The 9,731-nt window shown below is 39.7% G+C and overlaps 2 non-coding genes across 2 annotated transcripts; one reads left to right on the forward strand and one right to left on the reverse strand.

The window, feature by feature from the left end:
• Window positions 1-2,906: 2,906 nt before the first annotated feature.
• Trnav-cac (transfer RNA valine (anticodon CAC)) lies at window positions 2,907-2,979 on the reverse strand. The gene has a single exon. It is a non-coding gene; the product is annotated as a tRNA-Val (tRNA).
• A 1,580-nt stretch (window positions 2,980-4,559) lies between these two features.
• Trnag-ccc (transfer RNA glycine (anticodon CCC)) lies at window positions 4,560-4,629 on the forward strand. The gene has a single exon. It is a non-coding gene; the product is annotated as a tRNA-Gly (tRNA).
• The last annotated feature ends 5,102 nt before the right edge of the window (window positions 4,630-9,731 follow it).

Genomic DNA, 9,731 nt, shown 5'->3' on the forward strand with positions numbered 1-9,731 from the left:
CAGATAGAGAAAATGGAAATACAGAGAGGTTACATGAATGTTCTGATATCATGGCTTGGTCAGAATACACACCCAAATATTTGGCTTATGTGTTAGCATACCATCGCTATAACAAATGCCTGGGATAATCAAGTTATAAAAAGAAAAAGCCTTCTTTGGCTTACAGTTTGGAAGGTTCTAATCCATGATAGGTTGGTGCATTTTCTTTTAGGCCTGGGGTGAGGCAGCACATCATGGCAGAAGCATGTCAAGAAGCAAAACTTCATGTCACGGCTAAAGAGCAATGAGGAAGAGAAAGAGATGGGGTTCCCACAATCCCCTTGAAGACATGTCCCCAGTGACCTAAAGACATCCCAGTCTTGCCATGCACTGGGGATGAAACCTTTAAAACATGGACCTTTGGGGAACACTTACCCAAACCATAGTCACTGTTTTTGTTTTGTTCTTTGCTGGGGAGGAAAGACAAGGCCCATGCTAAAAATCATTAAGTGGTATCATCTTCAAATAAATCACTTATTGATAAAATTTTAATTCTATGGGTCCTCCCCTGAAATCATATTTAAACATCTATTGTCTCTTTAGAAAATAGTATTCAAGAAATTAGATGAACTTCCTAATTTAAAATAACAAGTATAATATTAAGAATAGTATAACATTTTTATAGCACCTATTAAGGTACTATTCTGAGTACTTTGTATATTTTACACCATGCAGTCCTCATGACAACCCATAAGAAAGGTATTCTTTTGGGGGAAGGCGAAGCTCTGCACTACACAGATATGACCATCAGTTCACATTCTCATGTGAATAAAAATCTTAACTCATATAATCTTTATTTTTCTATGGCCAAAATTTATTTCTGTTACAGGCTTCTAGGGACTGGGAGTGTAGCTCCATGGAGACCATGTGTCTATTACAAACTTTTATCCTTCCAAATGGTAAAAATCTAAACCAAATCAGTTAAAGAGCTTATTTATCTCCCTTCTCCTGGGATTGCTGCTGAGCTCAGCGGTCCATGCAGAGCCAGGACATTGGGTGGGGGCTATCAGGGTGGAGGGTCAAGCTGGCTGTCATTATGCAGAGATCATAGCATCCCCCGAGATGTGCATAAATCAGTCTGATCTGCTGCCATATGCCATTGCTCTGTCATCTCCTGCCTACTGTAGATGCTATCACATCCAGTGCCTCTCCCACCTACATCGTTGGCATTCCAGGGCTTGTGGAAAACATTTTGCTACTCCTGAACCAGGCTGAGCCCCTGGAGAACTTTCAGAGTCATGTTTAGGTTCATCTGTCTCAGCCCTACAACCATTTGTACTCTATCCCTCCTATGTCAAGCCAGGATGTGCAATGATCCCGCCGCAAGGGCGCACTCTGCCTTGGTTCCCAGAACCCAGAAACCAATGTGGGGAATGTATGGTTTCCCTCAAATTCTACCCATGGTGGAGGAAGGGGAAAAAGTCTCTCCACTTTTCCTTTCTGGTCCAAGTCTTTCATCCAGTCTGTGAACAGCAAAGTTCAGCTCTTCTGATTTTACGAATTTATTATAGATCAAACTTAAGCATATGAAAGTCAAATATCAAGAATTTGATTCCTGGGGCTGGGGATATAGCTCAGTTGGTAGAGTGCTTGCCTTGCAAGCACAAGGCCCTGGGTTCAATCCCCAGTGCCCAAAAAAAAAAAAAAAAAAAAAAGAATTTGATTCCTTTGTTATCTGCGAACTTCTGTGTCATCCATTTCAGGCAATGAAAATGGAAATTTGTAGCTGGCTAAGATAGGAAAAAGGGCAGAGAGTGCAAGGAATTCAAGGGAAGAAAAACTTTGTTAATACCCCAGAGTATTTTGCTGGCATTGGCTTAGCATTTACTAATCTATGAGAACTAGATAAGCAGTACTTTTGGGTGGGTGTGATGGTGATGATATATATATATTTTTTAATAGGATTAGAAGACTGTTTGAAGTATATTCAAGGACACTTTCAATTTTTAATTGGTCCTGCATTTAAAATTCTGAACACTAAATCTACCATTTCCTAAATAATAAATACAGCAATCAGAATGATAGCAGTGTCAGGCAGTTTGATGTAGAAGTTAGCTGTTCTCATTTAAAAATATTCCATTAAAGTTGGTGGTTTGTCATTTAAAGTTAAAAAGTGACATGGTTCATAAATCTCTGCGTTGTTATGCATTTTTAAAATTACTGGTTTTCTATTAATTATTCTCAAAATAATGTAAGTAACTGAATCCTTGGATTCTTCCAAAAATGCAGACCTGGTTTTAACTTCAAATATGTTTATCTAAAAAAGCTTAGAGGTGGACATGGTCGTGTACACCTCTAGTCCCAGCTTTGGGAGGCTGAAGTGGGAGGGTTGCTTGAGCCCAGGAAATTGAGGCCAGTCTGAGCAACATAACAAGAATTCATTTCACCAAACAAACAAACAAACAAACAAACAAAAGGTAAAAGCAACGATGCTTAAACCATGTGTATGATGTTTATGTTGTCTTCATGCAGATATATTTATGTTACCTCCACACAGATTTTCCTATCAGAATACATCCTACTACACAAAAGACAGCTTATGAGTGGCCTCAATGTGTCTTTAAAGGTGCCCAGGATAGTGTCACACCCCTTAATTTCTTCAAAGCATTGCCTCCAACAACTCTAGGACCCAAGAAAGAGGCAAATGTATTCTGTCCCGCAAACGGCCATCATTATTAAAATCCATGGAGAACCCCCACAACTAGCTTGGTGAATCACTTCCCCACCCCCTGCTACGAGGCTTCATGCACCTTGCCCAAATGGCTCTGCTCTTTTTCCTATCTTAGCCAGCTAGAAATTTCCACTTTCATTGCCTGAAATGGATGACACAGAAGTTCACAGATAACAAAGGAATCAAATTTGGGGGGAGGGGGTACTGGGGATTGAACCCAGGGCCTTGTACTTGTGAGGCAAACACTCTACCAATTGAGCTACATCCCCAGCCCCAGGAATCATAAGAAGCTCCACTGTGGGCCAAATCAAATTCTTGATATTTGACTTTCATATGCTTAAGTTTGATCTATAATAAATTCGTAAAATCAGAAGAGCTGAACTTTGCTGTTCACAGACTGGATGAAGGACTTGGACCAGAAAGGGAAAGTGGAGAGACTTTTTCCCCTTCCTCCACCAAAGAAGCTCCACTGTGGGCCAGAAATGGGTGCAGAAAGTTCAGCAAATATGTGAGAATAAGGAATGGTCCACTTCACATAAATCCAAACCTTATAAATTAATTACCTGCACATTCATGATCCAATAGTATGGATGCTTTGTAGGCTAGCAGATGTTTTCCTTCATTTTAATAACATAACATCATTTAGCACACAATATCTTACACCCTCCTTTGTTCTGGTGAAGAGGTAAGCCCTCAATTTTTTTATTATTCAAAATCCAGACCTGGGGGTATAGTTCGGAGTTACACTGTTTGCCTAGTGTGCACAACATCCTGGGTTTGATCCCCAGCACCTCTAAGAAAAAAACTTGAAACATCATGAAATCTAGGAGTGGCCCCTGAAGTGTGCAGAGGACCACCTGCAGCTGTGCCACCTAAGCCCCACTCCCAGATGAGCTGGCCTAATAAAAAGAAGTGGAGCCCAGTGGAGTGATATTCACCCCAGGTAAATGTCATCAAATCATGAATGATTCACTTCCTCAAAATACGTTAAGAGCTCCAATCATTCATTGATTCATTCATTCAGTACCATTCATTCAGTAAATATTTATTAAGCTCATGCAGCATGCAAGAACAGACTTTTCTTGATCTATTTTCTTACTTTATTTACAGAATCTCATTATCTTTTTAATGGAAAGTTCTCTTTATATTACCCTGGATTGCCTCAAGAAAAATCACAGAATCAATTTTTAGCAAGACACTTACTAATGTATGAAAATCATTCTACTCATTGCCCCATGCGTCCTAAAAATATCAAGGATAGAGGATTTAAAATTTAGAAACACACATACCAAAAGCTGTTTTCTGAAAAATGCTAACTTTTCAACTTTGTGATTTTGGCAACATTTCCCATGTTCTATATTCCTGCCTTCTGGTGGGAGGAAGTAAAGGTTAGGAAGAAGAAAATGCCTTGGGAAGGCAGAAGGAAGGTACAAACTAATTACTAAAGTTTGCTTGTTTGATGACATTGCTATTTTAAGAAATTAAATCTTTCAATGACTTCTTTAAGAAGAAATTTCTCCACGAAATATATACTCTGACCTGGGAAAGGTATAAGCAAGTTTGTCCTGTTCCTTTCTGCTAGTCAGAAATCCCCAGTTCCATCCTGACATTTCTCCCCTCATAGAAAAGGAAAGAAAGGGAATAGGAACAAGAAAGAGAAAGAAGAAAACATAACCAACTACATCATTTTGATTTGTTGGACTAAAGTGTTGCGGCTCAGGCCACTACATTGTAGTCCTTTAACTAGGAAAGAGCAATGATGAGAGACAAAGGACCAGAAAAGGGCACCAAGCCTATGGTTTTAAATCACTACACTATTAGTGGTAAAAATGCAATGACCTGGGTTAGGGAAATAGCTCAGTTGGCAGAGTGCGTGCCTCCCATGCACAAGGCCCTGGGTTCAATCCCCAGCAACAACAATAAAAAATGCAATGACTTGAAATAGCTCATTTATAAAAACCAACTTAAATATAGGACCTGCTAAAAAAAATCAGATTCTTCTGGCAGCCACCCAGCCCCTCCTGTCATCAGTTTTATAGCAGTAGTGACACACTGCCCACAATACAGCCCTGCGTCCTAGAATGCTGTCGACCCACCTAATTTCTCTCAGTTTCTGAAGAATAGACGGAAGTGTCAGGAATATGAACCTAAACATGAAAACAAACACGGTGCCCCTGCTCCTTTCAGAGTGACACCAGCCCCTGGCAGCCTGTGAGATCAAAGCTTCAGCCCTGCACATACCCACTTCTCACTCATCCTCTGCAAGTACGCAGGACCTTGGCTGTAGAAACCATCTGTGCTGCCACACAACGACTCATCGACTTACATATTTCACTTGTAATATTTATAAATGTCTAACAATTCATAATACTATGAAATTTAACTTTGGGTACTTTTTTTCAGTAATACCTCAGTGGTTTGCAATACTTTTATTGATTCTAGAATTAAAAATAATGATGAACTTAAATTCCAGTTAATAACTCCTTCTGGTTGCTAATTAAATGAATTTTTTTATAATTCACACAATTCTGATGTAAGAGCTTGTAGGGGCAGAAAGAAGGTGATCCTTTCCGTCACCCACCTTAAGGGTCCTGGCCAACACCACTATAACTAATGACGGGCTTCTGGGCAAGTTGGCACATAACTGTAATCCCAGCAACCTGGGAGGCTGAGGCAGAAGGATCACAAGTTCCAGTCCAGCCTCTGCAACTTAGCAAGACCCTTTCTCAAAATAAAAAGGATGGGGGATGTAGCTCAGTGGTAAAGCACCCCTAGAATCAATCCCTAAACCCCCACTAGAAAAAAGTGGCTAACAAGAGAAGAGTATAATGATTTATTTAATCAAAGTTTTATGTGACAGTGGAGCCTTCAGAAATAAAGACCCAAAACCTGGGGAGAACCATCTGTTTTTATTTTTTATGCTTAGATTCAATGAAGGACAGTCATATAGAAATGTGATTGAACAAAATCTATGTCCTCATGCTACCAGACTGACAGAGAAAATTCAGCAAGACTATCTGCTCAGGTTCTTCTTGGCCTCTTTGTGTAGCATTCATTTCCCCCAGGAATATGGCAGGATCCTCTGGAATGAGAATTTTATAATCTTTTATCAGTCAAGGCAAGTCAGAGAATTCCTTTATGGCCTGCTCCTTTGCTAAACAGCAGGAGAGAGTTCCAGGTCTTATGGCTTGTTTTTAAGAAAGGTTTCTAGTTTCTATGACCTTCCTTGGAGAAGAGAAGCTCTGGTTTCTATGACTTTAAGAGAGGAAGACGGATGGGAGACCTGAGGGCAGGAGAAGTTCAGAATGAAACTTTGCCTCTAAATCAGCATCTGAGGTCATCAAATCTCTTTAGGCAAAAGCACTCAGCACACCAAAATGCTGTTTGGGGTATCATTTTCTGAGCCCCAACAAATCTCAATAACAGAAATGAAATAAATAACAGAAGAATGGACAACAAATAGTAATAGCTAAATATTTAAAACTGATATAACATGAAAGTTGAACTTCTATAAGTGAGCCTTAAATTGATTAAATAATTTCTTTCACCTTGGAAAGAAAATACAAATTTATTTTATTATTTTAATGCTTTGGTTCTTTTTTAATAATTCTGTTCCTAAGACAAATCACTAAACTTCTCAAAATTGTTTTTCTCATCTGTAAATGCAGATTCTAAATATGGCCAGAGTTATTATAAGGATAAAATTAAGTACCTAGTCCAACATAGTAAATACACACTAAATATCAGTTCTATCCATGCTAAATGTTATATTTAACTTCTCTTTTAAAATGAAAGAATTTAAATCCTTCACAGATTTTATTTTCTTATATCTAAAGACATGAAACAAGTAGTAAATATTTGCCAAAATGTAAACAAACTCTGCCAAGCCAGGAAAGGAAGGGATGGGAAACCAATGCCACAAGCTCCAAAACCTGAAACCCAAGAAATAATAGATGATTTGGAGCCCAGCAGAGCATAATGTTTTGCTCATACCTCCAGAACCCATAAGGGAAAATGCTAAAAAGCGTCACCCCCATTGCTGTCTTGGGATCATGAAACTGAATCACACTGAAATTCGTGGGTTCAAAAGAAAATGCACTACCTCATTCTCCTTTTGGAGATCCCACCTGAGCTCCCAAAATTAACTAAATGTCCATATTTAAAACAAATTTTAATGCAGTAATTCAATGAGTCCCTGTCTCTGTCTGGGTTTAATGCAAGTGATAGAAACTACTCTGGGCATATTAAACAAGAATTACATAGTTATTACAAAATTCTGTAAAGGACTGGGGAGAAGTCAGCAAGGTCTCCATCAGTGATTAAACCCAAGAGCACAGCACCACAGATATGACCCAGAAACTGAGATACAGTTGCCACCACTCCTGTCAGCCCAATACAAATGCCTCTGGACTCCTTTGCAGGGGTATTACCTGCCATGCCTTGCCTCTGCCACAGTTGCTTCTGGAAGCATCTCTGAGACACGGCAGCAGGAAAATGACCTTGTACCTCCCAAGGTCTTCTGCCAAACAAAATATGTGTCAATGTTTCTCAGATCCTGACTATGTAGAAAATGTGAAATGCTGTTTTAATCTCTTTTGTCCCTTTGTCCCAGATGTGAAAGACCTATAAAAAATTATTATATAACAATTACATATATAATTACTGTATAATAATTATAATAATAATACATAAGCCCTAGATTATGATTTCCAACTTATTTTAATGCACCTGTGTCAACTTCATTAAAATATTTGCAGAATTGAAAACTTGGCACTTAATGGTAAAACTTTTCAGTCTCTGCTCCATAGGAGGGGAGTCATATGGAGGTTAGGTGAGTCAATCTGTAGTATATTTCACCTAGGGCCCACGGCAGGTGTACAATTCAATGGCAGTGTTCTGCATAATCTACCCACTTAGTGTCTCAGTAGGCACATGCATTTACCTCTCAACTTCATTTATCCCAAGCCAGCTGTGTTAGTCAGCAAACCATAATCAACTTATAAAGAGAAAACTGGTTATTTGGGCTCACAGCTTGGGAGGTTTCAGTACATGATTAGTTGGCGCTGTTGCTTTGGAGCCTCTGGCAAAGCAGAACATCATAGCAGGGAACCTATAGCAGAGTGAAATCACTCACTTCTTGATTGGGAAGTGAGAGAGAGGGAAAGGGACCAGGGTCCCACCATCTCTTTCAAGGACACACTTCCAGCTCCCTAACTTCCTGCCAATAGGCCCACCCTCTCCAACATCCCACCACTTGCCAACATTGCCAAGCTAGAGATCCAGCCTTTGCAGGACATTTAAGATCCAAACCATAGCACCAACACTGGTTCGATTTCAGTCCCCAATCCAGCAAATTAGTCTTCAGCCAGCATACTCAATCCAGAAACACTGTGAGACGTTAATTAGTTGTGCTGGATCTAGAGTTATTTATATTCCTGCCTCCTGGTCTAGCACTCCTATAAACCATTCCATCACAAATTCCTTAGGTTTCTGCATATATAGAATAGAAAAGTCAAGTACAACTTGTTCTTATCTTCTGGGGGGTGCTAGAATCTGAGTCTGGTTATAATTGATTAGGAAGCAAAGAAACATGGTAATAATGAAAGGGCCTGAGGAAAGCTGGCGAGTTATTTACCTCAAATAAAGGAATTAGGATGTTTTCAAACAAACCACATCTAACCTCATCAAACAACAAAAGGGAATTCCTTCTGCTAGCAAGGGAGGTTCAGAGGGACCAGAATTTAGAGTTCTCAAATTCAACTGAGTACACAATCCGCCCATGAAATTCAAAGGGTCTTTTCTAAATTAGTCCTCTAATGTTCACTTTTAAAATATGGCAAAACATGAACTCAACTTACATTGTAACATAGCGACTTCTTGGCTCAGGTTCTATGTGATTTGCAGCTGCATGCGTCCTGACCTAAGGGCATGGGAGATAAAAGATAATCTTAGAATCATCATGGAAGTTTCCTGGTTCTCTGCACTTTTTGAAGCTGATAATGTAAAAACCTGTGCTTATCGTTTTCTTTCTTTAATCCTCCAGAGCTATCTTCTTAGTCACCCCATCTTACAACCCTTCCAATTTCTCATTTTTTTAAATGTCTTTTTAGTTGTCAATGGTCTTGACTTTATTTGTTTATATATGCTGTGCTGAGAATCAAACCCAGGGCCTCACACATGCTAGGCAAGTGCTCTCCACTGAGCTACACCCCCAACCCCTGCAATTTCTCATTTTTATCCTAATGATTTATCACACAAACCACTTGACCAAAGTCTAAACTTCACATCATTCCAGGAACCTACAAGTGATCATTTAAATCATTGAAATGACTGTTTTTGTCACTGTGTGCCTTTTTTTTTTTTTTTTTTTTTTAGAGTCAGGATAGAAATTTTATTAAAATCTAAGAACTTTAAAATCCTGGAGGTGCACGGATGGGCAGGAGTGGGCAGCACGCTCTGTTGCCACAGAGGATTAGAGAACTTTGACTGAGACAGTCACTGCACAAAAGGTACACAGTATGGACAGTACCAGGGGAATTTGGAGAAGAAGCTCTGGCTCCAGAGAGGTGATGGACGCTCAAGCTGGGGCCCCCTGACCCGTGAACAGGACAGTTTGTCTAGGAACACTTGACCTTTAGTCTGGTGAAGGTTTGCAAGGGGCATAGGGTCTCCTTCCCCAGAAAGTTCCATTTTCTAATGGTCACAAGATTGTCATTATCTTCAAAACCAACCAAGTCAGATAACCCATCCAGTATTCCTTCCAAGTCTGTTATCTGCAACCCCTTCCAGAAGGAACAAAAAAGAAAACACCCCAGATTGGAAGAGAGGATACTTAAGAAAAAAAAATGGATTTCAGGCAGAGAATGACGTTTATAGCATCATTTTAATGGCTGCAGAAGCAGGAGTCTGAAATGAGGATCACCCCACTGTAGTTGCAAGTTCAAGATCAAGAAGCACTGGTTGTGGCTGCCATTCGCTTGTCAAATCTGTGCACTATGGATCTGGAGCCCCGAGGCTGGAT

The sequence above is a fragment of the Sciurus carolinensis genome, chromosome 10 (assembly GCF_902686445.1).
Source record: "Sciurus carolinensis chromosome 10, mSciCar1.2, whole genome shotgun sequence".
Taxonomy (NCBI): domain Eukaryota; kingdom Metazoa; phylum Chordata; class Mammalia; order Rodentia; family Sciuridae; genus Sciurus; species Sciurus carolinensis.